General features: G+C 49.5%; 1 pseudogene; it reads right to left on the bottom strand.

Annotated features, from left to right (window-relative positions):
• Window positions 1-13,459: 13,459 nt before the first annotated feature.
• On the bottom strand, window positions 13,460-18,084 carry LOC142450639 (small ribosomal subunit protein mS25 pseudogene; annotated as a pseudogene).

The raw sequence follows: 18,084 nt of genomic DNA, 5'->3' as shown, positions 1-18,084 counted from the left end.
GGGAGGGACATTTACCCAGAGGGCCCTGGGTGGGAGGGTCAGCTGGAGGTCATCCCTAGGGCAGGATGGAGACAGGCCACCCCCCCCCAGGCACCCCCAGTGTCACTGTACTTCCTGAGGGGCACAGCGGCAGCTCTAGGAGTTAAAGGAGAACCCAGACCCTCTCCTGCAGCTTCTCCGGGTGGTATCCCCAGCGTCCCACGCTCCGTTTTCCAATGGGTCTTCATTTTGAACTTCCCAGCCCAGCTGGACTGCAGACTCTGGAGGACGGCTTCAGGTCAGAGAGAAGGGTGGGGGCGGTGTACCACTTCACTCTCAGAGACCCACCACCCCAGGCCAGCATGGGCACCCTCTTCTGCTATTAGCCCAGGACACGCCCCACGCCCCCCACCGACAGGCACACCTGTTCTCATGATGAATGCATGTATCTGCACCCGTGTGTGTGTGGGTTCTTAGTGTGTAGAAACCTGCCCAGGTGAACACAGGACGATTCACAGTCCAAAAGAATCTGCCCGGTACACCCCCCTCCCCCACCCCCCTTACCCAGCAGGAGCAACAGGCCCCATCCACACACTGCTTGTGCCCAAGGCCAATGGGGCAAGTGTGGCCTGACTCTGGCAGGGGTGCCCTTCCCCTGCCCCTCCCTCCCTGTAGGCACTTGTTCTTTCTGACTCAGGAGACCTTAAAGCCCTCAGCTCGCTGCCCTCCTCCCCAGGTGTGGGGGTCGGGGAGGAAGACGCCCCCCCCCCCACCTTCTCAGGGCAGCCCTTGATCCTGAACACTCCCTTCCGCCTTCCCTTCTGCAGCCCTCTCACCTCACCCCACCCCACCACGGGCCTGGTTTTCCTGGGGGTGGGTGGGTGGGGGCTCTTCTTGGTCTTCCATGGGCGGGCTGACAGTGTGTGTGTGTGTGGGGGGGCTCGAGGTAAGCTCAGGGCTGTGCCTGCCTGGAAGGGTCTTGGACTCCTATCTGCACTTGGGTCCAGTGGGCATGGGGCATCCCTGCTGCTGCATGGGGCTGATGCAACTTCAGCTCCATTCCAGGAGCAGGTACAAATGGGGGAGGCTCCCTTTCCCAGTTGGGTAATTCAGGGAGGGGTGTGGCCAGGAGCTTCTCCCAGGACTGTCTTGGAGCCTGTTCTACATCTTCAGGAAGTCAGCAGCACCTCCCCTGACTTCTTCCTGGGTCCCCAAACCAAAGACAACCTGCACCCCATGTCAGTTTGGGGTGCCCTGTTAGCAAGATTCCAAATCCCTGAGTCGCCCTCCTTCTCCCTTAATCCTTATTTGTCCAGGGTCAATTCAGTGCTTCCATTGGGGGACTGTCCCCAACCCAGGGGGGTTGAATTCAGAGGGGGAGACGGGTGAGCAGGGACTGCCACCACCCACCCAGCTGTGGCGCCTTTAGGAGGGAAGGCAGGCAGCAGCTCAGAGCTCACAGCAGAGGCGAAGGGTCCACAGGCTAGTGGACACCTGGCCTTGTTCTTGCCCCCAGGCTTGGATTGGGGAGGGTGTCTGGACGGAGTCTCTCCAGGTCCTGAAGTGGCTGACATTTTGAATGACCCCTGGCTTCCAGCAGAGGTCATGCTCCTCACCCATCCCCAGGAGATAGGGGCCCCTTTCTGCTTCAGGCCCTGTCAAAGAGCCGATTGTACAGTTCAGGGGGTGATGGAGGGGGGGACTTTGTGGGGCAGGGCAGTTTTTTCACTGTCTGTATAGGCCCTTCATGGCTACCCGAGCGGGCCCTGCAGCTGGCTGCTAAGTGGGGCTTGGGCCCGGGAACCAGCCAGTGGACGCCAAGCCCCTCAGGCCTTAGGAGCTTTCAGGACTTGGTCACCAAGACAGGTGACCTTGTGGAGGGACTGGGGCGGCCTCACAGACGCTCCCCTCCTCCTTCCAGCATCCAGCCCGGAACATCCCAGCAAAGCCTGGGGTGAGAGGAGGCAACCCCAACCTCTGCCCCACCCCAGCAGCCTCCTCCCACAAGGCCAGTTCTCAACGGGTGGGTGGGGGGCTTTGCAATGGCCCCACCACCTTCCTCTCCCCTCCCTTCGCCCATCCTGAATGTCGACAGAGACCGGTTGGTACTTTCCTTTGGCTGTGCGGGTGGGATGAAGCAGGGCCAGCTCATCAGGATGCTGGCCCTGGCCGGGTTGCCCCATCCCCACCCCTGCCCCCATCCTGGGGAGGCACCATGCTTCTGGAAGGTGGTTTGGCCTGTGCTCCACCAGGTCTCAGCACAAGAGCGCTTCCTTTGCACAGAATGAGCTTTGAGCTTTGTTCAGACTCAGTGAATGTATTGGGCGGGGGTGGGGGGTGGGGGGGCGTTGATTATGAGCACACGCCTCTGCGGAGTGGGCGTGCGCCCGGGAAGCGTCAGAGCTGAGGCAGAGCGCGGTTTTATTTTTGTACTGATCTTGGTAAGAGACTATAGCATCTATTTATTTAGATGATTTATCTGGTAAACGAGGCAAAAAAAGGGTAAAAATACATTAAAGATGATTTAAAAATAAGCCCGTGGTGTTGCTGGATCATTCATGGTGACAGGGCAGCAGCCAGCATGAGTGCCCAGCCCTGCCCAAGACTGACAGGGATGCTGGACAAACCATTTGCCTTGGGAGCCCTCCCAGGGTACCAAAGGACAAACTGAGGCAACACATGGGAAAGTGACTTGGGAAACGGAAACTGGAGAGAGCTGATTTTCCCGAAGGGCATCGCAGGCCAGGCAGGGCTTCTGATATCTTCTGCAGTCGATTCTAGGACCCCGTGCTAGTTAACCTCCTCCCTATACAGGGTTTCGGAGACTGGAGAACTTTAAAGAGACAGACCACTTTGAACTGCCAACCTGGAGGTCAGCAGCTTATCCCAAGGGTCTCCTCAAGTCTCCACAAGTCCTGGTTTTGGAAGCCAGGGCTGTCCGGGGGCGCCCTCTCGTGGACTGTTCTAAGCTCAGCACACCTGTCAAAATCTCTAGAGTGGAAGTCAGGGCAAGGGACGGAGAGAGAGGCAGGAGATGTCTGCAAACACCTTTGCATTCTAAGGCCCTCTCTGTATATGGCATAGGGTCTACATGGGAGGAGCAGGTGGGGGAGGGGGAGGGAAATAGGAGGTTGTGGTGGCCATTCAGGTAGTGGCCACAAGGGTGGAAGTGCTGTAAAAGGGGAGACAAGTGGATGGATGGCAGATACATCTAGGAGGTAGAATTGCCAAGACAAGTGCCCATCCCCAAAAGATGGAGGTGGGAGCAGTGACCCTCGACCACTCCCCTCCATTGGCTGCGCGTTGCCCCCGAGGGTGCTAACTCCCAGCTTCCAAGGTCTGCATGTGGCAGCTTCCCCCTGTCTGTCCCCCTGTCTGCTGTACTGGGAGAGTCTGGAGTCAAAAGTGAAGGCTTGTGGCCAGGGGAATCCCACAGGGACGGACTGTCCACCCATCCACAGGTGGGACCAGAATGTGAGTTAGGTCAACAGAGGCATCGCATACAGTCACCCTTGCACCAGCTGCCATTTCTAGAAAAGACGTTGATTTCTGGCAAGACAGTGGACGAGGCAGACACTGCCCAAACTCCACAACAAAGCCCAAGAAGCCCAAGGGAAATTGATGCCAGTGATAATTCTGGAGCCCTGAGCCGCAAAGGAACGGTTCGAGAAGTGGATTGAATACCAACTGGGAGAAGCTGATCAAAACGGGCAAGGAAGAAGGCAGGTAGAACAGGCGAATTCTCAGCCAGCCTGAAACGGTGCCGTCACCTTGGACTTCTGCAAGCAGCGTTCTTGCAGGACAGTGGTCTGCCCAGCACAAACACCCACACTAGGGGCTGGTAATCAGAATGGCTGGATACTCTCCTCGCTCCCCACACATTCCTTTCGAACAGAAACACCGTAAGGCCTCACATCTACCCCGAGGCTGGTGACAACCCCAGCCCACCCCATGCTCCACTTGAAGTTGGAGCCTGGCCTTGGTGGGTCACGTCAAGGTCTGGAGAGGCGTGACCTCTGTCTCCTCAGACCAGCAGAACCTGCAGCCTGCACACAAGCAGACTGTCCCCTGCCACCCCCTAGGTGGGCAAAGCTTTCATAACCAGCTGCCTTTTGCTCAGCAGACCTCTGGCCCAAAAGAACTTTCAGGAACCAGTACCTTGATCTTAGCCACCTTCTGAGCAGACATGAACTCCCCCTGAATCAGATGCCCTGTCCCCAGAGTCTTTCACACCAGCAGGGACTCCATCCAAGCCCATTATCCCTCTCTGCTGTGCCTGCCCCCTTTCTGCATCAGCTCTTTGGATGCAGGGACACTGACCTGTGCTTGGCACCCCTCCCACCAGTTTTCTCCTCTCTCGAGCCTGTTCCTCCCCCCACCCCCTGTTCTCTCCTTCCTTTGTTTTTTCTTTTCTCTTTCCCCTCACTTGCTTTCTGGTCCTTTTTCTGCTTTCCATTTTGAATTTTTTGTTTGTTTCTCCTCCCCCCCCTACCTTCCTTCTTGTTTCTCTTAGCTTTTTTTTCTTTATCATTCTCTTTCCCCCACGTCCCTAGGTTTGTTTGTTGTGTTTGTCTTTTCTAAACATTATTTTTCTCTGATTTTTAAAATTCCTTTAAATTTTAATTCTTATGTTCTTTTGCCTGTTTTCATCTGTTTTGTTTTTATTTCTTGTGTATGAAATTATTTTGGGGCGGGGAGTCTCTTATTAGAAACCCACCCAACGGGAGGCAGCCACTGTGTCCACACAGCCCAGTCACACATACCTCCTGCAGCCCAACCCCTCAACTCGGCAAGACTCACTAACTTCTGCACCACATGACCAGTGATAAACAGCAGACAGCACCGTCCACCTTCAAGTGCACCACATGAACAACAAATGTAGAATTGCACGCGCACATTCTTTGTCACATGCAACAAAAGCATGCGGTGAGTGAGTAAGAAAAGACTGCCATGCAGCCATCAGTTAGATACAAATACAACACTACCACAATGCCGCAGAGACAATGGACAGTTTTCATTCACACAAAGAAACAAGACAGAGTAGCTCAAAAGTGACTGAAGTACAGAGTGGGAGGGAGGGGAAAAACTGAGGACCTGATGCCAGGGGCTTGGGTGGAGAGCAAATGTCTTGAGAATGATGAGGGCAACAAATGTACAAATGTGCTTTACACAATCGATGTACGTATGGATTGTGATAAGAGTTGTATGAGCCCCCAATAAAATGATTAAAGAAAAAAAAAAGCCAGTGATCCAGTAAATAAAAAATTAACAAATTTTAAGTAGGCAAAAAAAGAGAAAAATACAGAGCCAGAAAACTTTTTGAGGAAGAAATAACATTGGAATTAACCCTATAAGCAATTCAGAAGAATATTTGGGAACTTTTAATGACCCGAGGGAAAGATTTAGAAAGCATGAAATTAAAGAGATGGTAAAACTACAGAAGATTTCAGGTCAACGCTACAAGAACAAACAACAGATGAAAATAAGAAAACAAACACAAAACAGCAAATGGAATTCCAGAAGATTAAACTTAACATTTTGTAAAGAAGATAATATGCTGAAAACACAGTGGAGCAGAATTGAATCAATGGATGGCCAAATTAGTGAGCTTGAAAACTAACCCCTCACTACTAATTTGCTAGAGAGCAATCCCCCCAAAAAACCTTTTATGACTCTTAAGAGGTTTTTTAAAACCAAAAAGCTGCAGTAGGATCCTCACCACCATTTGCCTATGCGTGTGTCACACCGTGGTGACTTGCACGTGGCTGTGATGCTGGAAGCTGTAGCACTGGGGTTTCAAATGCCAGCAGGTCACCCAAAGTGAACAGGTTTCAGCAGAGCTTCCAGACTAAGCACAGGCCATGAAGAAGCCTGTCCATTTCAGGCGAATCAGGCACTCAAAGCCTGTGGAAAGCATGGAAACACTGCCAGATGCTGAAAACCTCACAAATAGCACAAGACTGTCGGCAGAGATCGTGCCAGATGATGAGCCCCTCAGGTCAAAAGATGACTGAGCAAGAGCTGCCTTCTTAAGGTAGACATGACCACAACGCTATGAAGTCCTTAAGAGTAAAGCCTTCAGGACCTCCATTTGCTGAGAGGAAACAACTCAACATGAGAAGAGACAGCTGTAAACATCTATTCACGGTCGGAACTTGGAAGGTATGCTAAATTAATCTAGGGACGTTGAAAATCAGCACACACGAAACAGAATGCACAGATCGAGACCCTAGGCATTGTTGGTGAGCTGAAGTGGGCCTAGCAGTGGCCGTTTGGATGAGAACATCACATAGCCTACCATCCTGAGACGGAGTCAAGAGGAGCGGTGTCTCATCCATCGCCAAAAAAGGACATTTCAAGTTCTATCTTGAAGTACGATGCGATCCGTAAGAAGACAATGTCTATCTGCATACGAGGCAAGCCAGTCCATATAGCTATAATTCACATTTGTTCCACACACGACTAAAGCTCGTGATGCAGAAACTGGAGAATTTTACCAATGTCTTTAGCCTAAAATCGACCAGAAATGGAATCAAGATGCATTGATAAGGAAAGATCCCCAAAATCAGCCTGAGAAATCTGACAAATTAGCCACAAAAGAGAATTAAACTCTGATTTCTTAGTAGAAACCGTACAGGCTTAGTAGAAACCAAGACTGACCCACAAAATTAGCCCTCAAATGTCGTTCTTGTTGGTGCTGTTGGGTCAGTTCGAAGTCACAGTGACCAAGCACAAGAGAACAAAACACTGCCATTCATAACGATTATTACGTTTGGGTCTATTGATGCAGCCCCGCCATCAATCCCACTCCTAAGGTTCGTCCTCTTTCCAGGGATTTTCTGCTCCCGTCAACAGGTACTGGGACTTCAGAAACCCACAGGGAGTCGTGACGAGTCTGCATTGATTCGATGGCCGCGCGTGAGAGTCGGTGCCGAGCATATTGCTCTTTGTGCATTCCATTTACTGTTTGATGACTTGCGATTGCCTCCGCTTCATACTTCGTAGCTTTATCTTCCAACTCGTATGGGATGACGGGTGTTCCTTCGAGGAGACAGCTCTTCTTGAGTCCTGCTTTGAGTGCCTTCCAGCTTAAGGGACTCTTCTCTGGCATTATGTCCAGCTGCTGTCCTAAAGGTTTCCAGTAGAGAACCCCTCAGAAGCGGGCATCCTATTCCCTCCCCACGGTCTGTTCTTAGTCTGGAAACGCTGGTGCACACAGTTGCCAGCATCGCGGCACCACGCAATCCCGCCATGACAGACAAGCGATGGAAGAAGCCACATGCCAGACCACACAGCAAGTCTCCATGTATTAAAAACAACATTAAAGTATCACAAAGCATCTTCTCAACTGCTGGTCATACTTTTTGGGGGCGATCCCTCCGAAGTGGACCAACCATTCCTTCTTCCTAGCATGTCTTCCGCTGGAAGCTCTGTTGGAAATGCTCCACCAGGAGTATTTGGAATACTGGCGACTTAGCCCCCAGCAGCACAGCAACATGTCACTCACTGCATCTTAGAATCATTCATCCTCGGAGAGGGTGTGGGTGGAATTTGGGTCCCTATCCATCACCACAGGAAGGAATCATGCCAAGGAAGCATGTGGGCAGGGGGCCTGAGTGTGGCTGAGAAGGACTGGGCGAGGGAGGAGGACATTCGACCTTAAGAACTGCCAGCCTGCCACCCTCTAACGGACTGCTGGTGCCTGGGGGCATAGACTCACAGCAACCCTAAGGACAAACAGAACCCAATGTACGGAACGAAGCACCTCCCGCGCCATCCTCACAATGGGGCTTAAGTTCGAGCCCATTGCTGCAGCCCCTGTGCCTGCCCGTCTTGTTGAGAGCCTTCTTTGTTGCCCCATCTGCTTTACCAAGAATGACGTCTCTTTTCAGGGACCAGTCTTTCCTGGTAACGTGTCCAACGTACGCGAGACAAAGTCTTGTCGTGTTCGACTCGAAGGAGCATTCTGGCTGTACATCTTTCAAGACAGATCTGTGTGTTCTTTCGGCAGTCCGTGGTACTTTCAGCATTCTTTGCCAACCCCATAGGTCAAATGCATCAGTTGTTCCACGGGCTTCCTTATCCAATGTCCCACTCTCACATGCATGCGAGGCCATTAAAATCAGGAGCACGGATAGTGGGTGAAATTCACAAGATGGAATCTTTGAGAACTTGAACCTTGTCTCCGTTTACCACGATGCTACCTATCGGTCCAGTTGTGAGGACTTTGTTTTTCTTTATATTGAGCGGTAACCCACACCGCAGGCTGTACTCCTTGATCTCCATCAGCAAGTGCCTCGAGGCCTCACTTTCAGCACACACGGTGGTGTCATCTGCATATCACAGGTTATTAAGAGGCCTTCCTCCAATTCGGATGCCGCATTCTTCTTCATCTAAGCCAACTTCTCTGATGATCTGCTCAGCATGCAGATTGAGTAAGCATGTTGAGAAGATACAACCCCGACACACACCTTTCATATTTTTAAAGCATGCAGCATCCCTTGTTCTGTTTGAACAACTGTGTCTTGATCCATGCACAAGTTCCTCAGGAGCACAAGGAAGTGTTCTGGAATTCCCACTCTTCTTAAGGCTCTCCACAGTTTGCTGTGATCCACACAGTTCAATGCACACGGCACAGCCTGCAAAATGCACATGGTGCAGCCTTGCTCACTGAGAGCAAAGCTGGCGCAAAGTCCTTACTGATAAAGATCAAAGACTGCAGACAGCCTTGAGAATGGGTTATACATCAACACGAAGAACACAAAAATCCTCAAAACTGGACCAAGAGACAACCTCACAACCAATGGAGAAAAACTTGACATGGTTGGGTTTCATTTTACTTAGATCCACAACCTACACCCATGGAAGCAGCAGTCAAGAATCAGAAGACACACTGCATTGGGCAAATATACTGTTTAAAATGTTAAAGAGCAAAGATACTCACTTTAAGCACTGTGTCCGTCTGGGTACTTAGAGAAACAAATCCACAGAAACTCATATGTATAAGAGAGAGTTTTATAAACACATAGGTATAAGAGAGGGTAAGTGCAGATCAAGAAAACATCCCAATCCAGTGCTGCCCAAGCCCACAAGTCCAACATTAACCCATATGTCCAACACCAATACACAAAGTCCTCCTCCATCTCACAGAACACACACAGTGATGCCGACTGCAGGAGGAAAGCTGAATCAGTGAATGTGTAAGCATCTCAGTGCTGGCAGGGCTCTCCACACGGCTGCTCCAGCACACAGGGCTGTATCGGGGTAGGTCCATGTGGCTTCTCCTCGGGGATGTCTTGCAGGAAGTGAGCCTTACCAGCTGAAGCAGGGAACCGGCTAAGGCAGCTGCACCCTGGTCCGACATCAGAAAGCAAGAGACCCAAGAACTCGAAAGGCGAGGCTCACCGAGCCATTTATCTCTCTGCCCTTCAATTAACCCCACGTGTGTTTATAGGCCAGGTTGGCACAGTAAATTTTCACTGTCTCAAGCACCGAGGTGTGCCTGATCCAGGCCATGGTATTTTAAACCACCTCATATCCCATTGAAAACCCAACAATGTATAAGGAAGGCTGAAGGTGAATTGATGCCTGGGAATGATGGAATTGATGAAGAATATTGACTCCGCCAGGACCGCCAGGAGAACAAACCCAGCTGTCTAGGAGGCAGTCTGGTCAGTGTGTCCCTTAGAAGTGAGAATAGCATTGGTCCTTGCCTATTGCTCATTCGATGAGAGTAACCCATCTCTGAAAGTGGGTTTTCCTTGAGTAGTTAAACATCACTTATACATTGAATCAAGCCCATCCTCCTAAAAGTTAACCAGCATTTACAATGCCAGTAGGACGATCCCTTTGGAACACTTGCAGAATTCGGTATCATTAATCCCAGACCACACATGCACAAATAGACTAAATGAGAGCTGAGTAATCTCACGGCCGTTTCTTCACTGAGGTACACACACTGAGAAGATTGAAACTGAAACCCATCTCTTTGGTTATGAAGTCGAGCCTTTTTTTCTGTTTAAAAAAATTTGATGTAGTGCTTATGTGAGTCATCAGGAAATGTTAAGTCTGTTGTAGAGATTTTAGTTTTTGAGACCCGGCTTCTTTGCTAGAATTTATGTATTTTCTGTTTGCACGGTCAGTAGTACGCATCTTATTTTCTGCCATGGTCTCTGAGAATTATTTACAGCAGCCTTTAAAAAATGCTTTTGTTGGTTTTTAAAATCATTTTATTGGGGGCTCATATAACTCTTATAACCATCCATCCATTGTATGAAGCACATCTGTACACATGTTGCCATCATCATTTTCAAAACATTTTCTTTCTACTTGAGCCCTTGGTATCCGCTCCTCATTTCCCGCTCCCTTCCCTGACCCTCCCTCAGGAACCCTTGATCATTTATAAATTATTATCTTTTTCATGTCTCACACTGACCAATGTCTCCCTTCACCCACTTGTCTGTTGTCCATCCTCCTGGGAGGGGGTTATGGATAGATCATTGTGATCGGTTTCCCCTTTCTCCCCCCACCTTCCCCTCCCCCTCTTGTTTGTTTTCATGACCAGAGTCAGTTTGATTGCACCTCAAAGCCGCTCAGTCCTCTTCAAAACAGACTCCAGTGTGGCACATGTCGTCTCCTGACTTCTCAAAAGCGTTTTCCCAGGGCTTCGCGGGAAAGCTGCTCAGCCCGGAATTCTTTCCCGCGTCCTTGCGACTGCCACCGTTGGGGTCTCCTTCTCTAGTCTTCGTGGGCAGCAGACCCCGTGTCCTCCACTCAAGCGTGCCAAACCAGGAAACGGAAGCATTGCCCTTCAGCTGTGCTTCAGGCACAGAAACTCAGTGCCCTCCAGCCGGTGCCAACCCCTGGTGACCGTATGTGACAGGCTCGAGTGACCTCGGGGCTTTCCAAGTGCTTCAGGCACAGAAACTCAGTGCCCTCCAGCCGGTGCCAACCCCTGGTGACCATATGCAACAGGCTCGAGTGACCTCGGGGCTTTCCAAGTGCTTCAGGCACAGAAACTCAGTGCCCTCCAGCCAGTGCCAACCCCTGGTGACCATATGCAACAGGCTCGAGTGACCTCGGGGCTTTCCAAGACTGCAGATGGAGGGGCTAGCGGCTCGAAGCCCAACCCACACCTTATTACATTTCCAGGGCTTCTGAGCTGTGGGTGAAGTGCTGCATTCCATACATCCTGATAGCAGGACACATCCGCCCCTAGCGGGGAGCTTGGCAATGCACCGTCCTCTTTGGAGCTCATGTTTCATCTGGGAACCCACAAATGACCTCCTTCCGAAAGACCTGCCGATCGGCTTCCCCAAAAGATGACGGCCAAGAACACGCTACGGAGCTTGGCTCTCCTCTCTTACGCGAGGGAGGCCTGCCCTCTGTGGGTGTTGGTCAGACCACAGGGGGCTTGTGCCGTGGTTTTTGTTTGGAGCCCTCTCACCACACTTTCCTCTTCACGAGACGACCCATGCCTTTCCAAAACGTTGCTGTCTAGTTGTTGGGCGACGTCCGGTCGGGTCCCGCTCCTGGCAATCCTGTGCACAGCAGAATGCAACCCCGCCCCACCTGCACCATCCTCAAAAGTGTACTGGTTCGAGCCCATTGTCCCCGTCACTGGGTCAGCCCATCTCCTTGAGGGCCTGCTTCTCCATGGCTGCTCCTCCTCTTTCACCAAGCGTGACGTCCTTCTCCGGGGACCGGTCTCTTCTGGTAACATGTCCAAAGTCCATGAGATGCCGTCGCGCCATGTCTGCCTCTCAGGGGCATTCTGGCTGCACTGGTTCCAGGACAGATGTGGTTTTGGGGCAGCCCGTGGTGTTTTCGATATTCTTTGCCAGCACCATTGTTCAAATGCACCAACTGTTCTTCAGTCTTCCTTAGTCAATGTCCAACTTCCACACGCATCAGAGGCCATTGAAAACAGCAGGGTTTGGGCCAGACCCACTTTAGTCCCCAAAGTAACCTCTTTGTTTCTCAATATGCTACAAGTCTTGTGCATCAGATTTACCCAATGCAACGCGCCTTTTGGTTCTTGGCTGCTGCTTCCACGAGCGTTGATGGTGGATGAGATCCTTGAGAATTTCGATCTTTTCTCCGCTGATCGTGAGGTGACCTCTCGGTCCAGTTGTGAGGATTTGGCGTTCTTTACCTTAAGCTGTGAGCCACCCTGAGGCTGCAGTCCTTGATCTTCATCAACAAGTGTGTCACGTCCTCCTCACTTTCAGCAAGCAAGGTTTTATTAGTTGCATATCAAATGTTGTTAAGAACCATTTTTCAGTCCTGGTATCCCATTCTTCTTCATCGAATCCAGCGACTCTGTGTATGTGCTCAGAGTATGGATTCAATAAGCACGGTGAGAGGAGGCAGCCTTGCTGCGAAGCTTTCCCGACTTTACATCATACAGAATTCCCTGGTTCGGCTCCAACACCAGCCTTTTGTTTCATGCAGCGGTTCCATGAGCACAATGAAGTGTTCTGGAATTCCCATGCCTCTCAAGGATACCCATGTTTTGTTATGATCCACAGAGTCGAATACCTTTGCCTCGTAAACGAAACACTAGTTAGCACGTTTCTGTTATTCTCTGCTTTCAGCTAAGATGCATTTGACGTCGGCACTGATCTCCCTCGTCCCGTCCTCTTCTGCATCCGGCCTGCACCGCTGGCAGCTCCCTGTCCATGCACTGCTGCAACCGCTGTTGGATGATCTTCAGCAACATTTTACTGGCATGTGATATCAACGACATTGTTTTATACTGTTCACACTGGTGGGTCAGATACTTTGGAGTGGGTACAAACAAGGGTCTCTTCCAGTCAGTTGGCCAAGGAGCTGTCTTCCAAATCTCCTGGCACAGACGAGTGGGTGCTTCCGGTGCTTCATTCGCTTGTGGAAACATTTCGATGGGTGTTCCATCAATTCGCGGAACCGTGTTTTCAGCTCTGCCTTGAGCGCAGTTTGGACTTCTCCATTCAGTGCCATTTGCTCTCGCTCACGTGCTACGTCCTGAAAGACTGAATGTTGATTAGCTCCTTTTGGTATGGTGACTCCTGTGTACACTTCCCCTTTCCTTTCAATGTCTCCTGCATCCTTCAACATTTTGCCCATAGAATCTCTCAATGCTCTAACTCCAGGCTTGGATTTTTCCTTGAGTCCTTTGAGTTTAAACTATGCTGAGCCTGTCCTTCCTTTTTGGTTTTCTAACTCTAGGTCTTTGCACATTTCATGGTATTTGACTTTTCTTTTTTGGGGAAGAAAAAACATTGCATTGGGACAATAGGACAAGGGTTTTCATTCAGCGGCTCAACTGCAGCTCCTTCTACCCCCACGGCCCAACGCCCTTTTCACAGGCATACCAAAGTTCCATTTTATCATGAACAAGTATCCAGAGTTTCCAGAGATGGATAGGATCTGGAACTTCCTGTGGCCAAGGGAATCTCATATGGTCAGGCCCAAGCCCCTCTGCCCCACAGGCCAAGCCTCAGTCCTGGGCACCGACTCTCAAAGCTGCTTTGTACTGCCTCCAATCTCCTTAGGTCCGGGCACCAGGGCCAGGCAGGGCGCCGCCCTCCCTTCACAGATGCACTCCCGCAGGGCAGGTAAGACTTGCGGGGTCCAAAGCCTGCTGAGCTGCTTTCTCTCCCGCTCCTCTTTCTCCAGGGTTTCCGCGCTCTTCCCCAGGATGGTGTTGACGCCTCCCTGACCTGCTTACTGCTCTTGGGCTCCACGTCCACCTGGCCAACTCCCCAGCATCTAATTGGAGCCGGAGGAATGGTGAAGGCGTCACCTTCTTGGATATCATGATCGGCACCCAGGGGTTCTTGTGCTGGATCTGAGGTGCGTTGAAATATACAAATACCTTGGAGCCGGCACGCAGCTCCCCGTGAGTGTTGAAATTCACCATCATGTCCTTCACCGAGACCTTGGCTACTACATGCCCCTGGCCCAGGTGCAGAGGACGGGGAAGTGGCTCTTCATGGTCATGGTGGTGGTGGCGGCGGTCCTGGCAATGGGTGCAGGGGAATCAGGAGGGAGAGAGCAACCCCCCACCCTGACCCCATCCCCCGGGGACAGATGCACCTTGACTTTGTCTTCTTGAGCCACCCTTTGGAATGTTCTGTCCAGCTCTTTTCACTTCATCATTTCTTCCTTTTGCCTTAGCTGCTCTCCAATGGGGAGCGATTTCCAGAATCTCTTCTGTCATCCGCTTCGCTCTTCTCTCTTTCCTGTCTTTTTCATGACATTGGCTTCCGTCATGTCTGATGTCCCTGATGTCCCTCCGCCCATCAGGCCTTCTGTCATTAGTGCTCAGTGAGTTAAATCTGTTCTTGACATCCAGGTGCATATAGTCAATGTCCTATTTCGACTCTCCGGGACTCGTTTTCGCTTTAACCTCAACCTGAATTTGAAGATTCGCAATTGATGGTCTCTCTCATAGTCAGCTCCTCGCCTGGTTTTGCCTGCTGGGGTGGAAGCTTCTCCACCATCTCTTCCCACAAACGAAGGTTTCCGTGTCTTCCACCTGGAGACATTCACGTGTGTAGCTGCCTCTGGTCTTATTGCAGAAAGGTATTTGCGATGAACAAGTTGGGGTTCTTACAAACACCTGTCACGTGATCTCCATCTTCCAGTCTCTCACGAAGACCCTATTATGGGGGAAATAGACCTATGTACATATATTTATAGGTTCAGTAGTAGGGTTGTGTGAGGAAGCCCACACAATGATCTCATGGTTGATCCATTTCAGGCTGAAGATGTGGGTGTTTCCGTTTGTTTATCACTAGCTTTAGTGGTTGGGGCATAAATTGGAATAATAGTTGTGTTGATGAGAATTCATTGTATTCAGATAGAAATTATTATATCAAGACTGAATTGTCCTTCAAGATAGATCTTGAAATGTCCTTTTTGATCATGAATAAGATCCCATTCCTCTTGACTGCCATTCCTGGCAGAATAAACCACCCGGTTTTCTGATTCAAAATGGCCAATATCAGCTGAAAGAGTCCATTTCAGCTCACCGATGCCTAGAATATACATATTTATGCATTACTTATGCAATATTGCATGTCATTTTTAACCACTTCCAATTTTCCTAAATTCATACTTTTTGCATTCCTAGTTTTCGATGACTATTGTCTTAGCATTTATTTATTTGCACTGTTTTCATTTTTGGCATTTATTAACTAAAACTTTTTTATTGTGATTTAGTTTAAAGTTTGCAGAACAACTTGGTTTTCGTCAGTAATCCAGTCGGGTTTCGTAAAATTGCTTGCAGGCCCACCATGTACAGTACCCCTCCCACTTCTGCCAGCATCTCCCATTTCCACTCACACGTCCTCCTTCCCTAGCTCTGCTGCTCAGTTTTCCTGAACAGCGTTATTGACATGTAGTTCATGTACCACACAACGCAACATTTGCTTATATTAAGAAGAGGCATGCACTCACACCCACTATCAACATTTTCTTCATTTTTGTACTCATGATTTTGAACTCTGATTTCTTTCCGACTGCCCCTGCTATGACCCTAAGAAACTATTAATCTGGTTTCTCTCTCTATAGGTTTATATGACACGGATTTCATATAAAGAAAATTATACACCACCATCCCCAACAAAAAAAGTAAACACAGATAAAAATCTCAATCCAAAAGAAAGCAGAGAATAGTAAAAACAGGAACAAATAAAAAATGGGTCAAAGGCCAGGCTTCAGCCTGGTGCGCCAAGATGTGAATATACTATCCTGGCATGTAGCAGGGTATCAATAGTGAGGTCTGCAGGGCTCGCCCCAATCTCAACTATGCAGACCACCCCCCAGAAGAACTGAGTTCAGAGGACAGCACTGAAGCTACAGCTCAGAGAGAGGGGCACATCTGATCAGAGCACATGGGAGCAAAGGAAGAGGGAAGGAGAGAGAGTGGAACACATTTTGGCCCACCAGGCCTTGAGGATGATATTCCTGCTCAGAGCAGCCAAGGCACAGAGAGGACCATAGGGCCAGCCTCACCACGAGACACAGACATGACGTCCCTCACTGACCCATAGTGCTACGGGGGCAACACTGGAGACACCGTTCAGGAATTGTGCCCAATCTGACCACATCACACTGGGGTGAAACATTAAGGGAATGTCACAGAGCATCAAGGGGAGCAAAGCAATGAAATCCCTGGGAATATAAAAAATAGACTTGGGGGCCAGAGTGTGGCACTCCATCAGACTGGACTGGAAAAACTCCTGAAGGGCAACAAACAGATCTGGAACTATTTATAGGTTTGTTTTGTTTTTTTGTCATTGGTTTTTGTTGTTTTGCCTTCTTTTGTTGATTTATTTGGCTCTGTCTTGTTTTTGTGATTATTATTGTCTCTGCAGGTCTATCTAGATAAGATAGGTGGGATAAACAATCTGGAGGGGAAAACAACAGTACTGATGGTTGGGGGTGGGGCCCAGGAGAGAAGGGGGTGGTATCAACCAACCCAGGGACAAGGGAACAACAAGTGATCTAAAATTGATGGTGAGAAGGGCCTAGGAAGCCTGGTGTGGCTTAATTAAGGGCAATGTAACCGCGAGGAGTTACTGAAACCTGAATGAAGGCCGAACATGGTAGTGGGACAAGAGGAAAGTAAAAGGAAATAGAGGAAAGAACTAAGAGGCAAAGGACATTTATAGAGGTCTAAATACAGGCATGTGCATATGTAAATATATATATCAATAGGGAATAGATCTATGTACATGTATTTATATGTTAAGTATTAAGGTAGCAGATGGACATTGGGCCTCAATTCAAGTACTCCCTCACTGCAAGAACACTTTGTTCCAATAACCTGGCATTCTGTGATGCATACTTCTGTGGGGTACAGGAAGGTTTGTCCCTAGGTTGTCACGCTGCTTGCTAGAGCACTGTGAGGTCAGCTGTTTAGAGGTTATCTCTCTGAGGGTATCAGCCATCTAGAGCAATCAGACACTATTGTCTGTTCTACCCTAGGTGGGGCCCACTCTCTGTTGATAAGGAGAGTGGGTTGCTTTCTGCAAGGAGAGCTCAGAATAGGACAAGTCAACTCAAGGAAGACCTAGGTTAGGCTGCCATCTTGAATCTAGGATTCACCCATCTTGTCACATGTGTACCCCTAATCCCTCCCCTTTCTATTGCATGCACACCCCTAGCTCATCCCCTTCCTGTCATGCATATGCCTATTGGACAGCCCCTGCTGTGGTTACCTGTAATCAGTAGGGCTTGCATGGCCTCTAAGGATATAATAAGCCTTGGTCAGAAATACATTTGCTCTCCTCTCCTCCTCCTGCTCTCTGCAGGGGCCCTGGCTGCTGAGATCCCGGAGGAGCACATGCTACCATGAAATGTGTTTGTCTCCTTTGTTTTACCTTCTCTCCTATATCTCCCGTCTTCTATGATTTTACTGTACCATACAGTTGTGATAGTGAGAGGCTGGTTTACTCTAACACACCTTCCCAACACGATCACTGAAGATAAAATGTGTGCATAAGCAAATGTGATGAAGAGAGCTGATGGTGCCCGGCTTGAAAAGAAATAGCATCTGGGGTCTTAAAGGCTTGAGGATAAACAAGTGGCCATCTAGCTGAGAAGCAACAAAGTCCACATGGAAGAAGGTGTCAGTGGGATCAGGTATCAGGCATCAAGGATGCAAAACAAAACAAACAAAAAATCTTCACCGGTGGGAAGGAAGGGGAGGCCAGAATGTAGACCCAAAGCCCATCAGTAGTCAATTGGACACCCCCTGTCAGAAGGACCACAAGGAAGAAATGAGCCAGCCAGGGTGCAGTATAGCACCGACAAAACACACAACCTTCCTCTAGTTCTTTTTTTTTAAATTTAATAAGTCATTTTATTGGGGCTCATACAACTCTTATCACAATCCATACATACATCAATTGAGTAAAGCACCCTTATACATTCGTTGCCCTCATCATTCTCACAGTTCGCCTTCCACTTGGGTTCCTGGAATCAGCTCATTTTCCTTTTTTCCCCCTCCCTTTCCTCCCCCTCCCCCATGAACCCTTAATAGTTTATAAATTATTATTTTATCTTATCTTACACTGCCCGGCATCTCCCGTCACTCACCTTCTCGTTGCCCAT

The sequence above is a fragment of the Tenrec ecaudatus genome, chromosome 6 (genome assembly GCF_050624435.1).
Source record: "Tenrec ecaudatus isolate mTenEca1 chromosome 6, mTenEca1.hap1, whole genome shotgun sequence".
NCBI lineage: Eukaryota > Metazoa > Chordata > Mammalia > Afrosoricida > Tenrecidae > Tenrec > Tenrec ecaudatus.
Note: the sequence above shows the minus strand (reverse complement) of the source record. Positions and strands in the feature narration are given on the sequence as shown.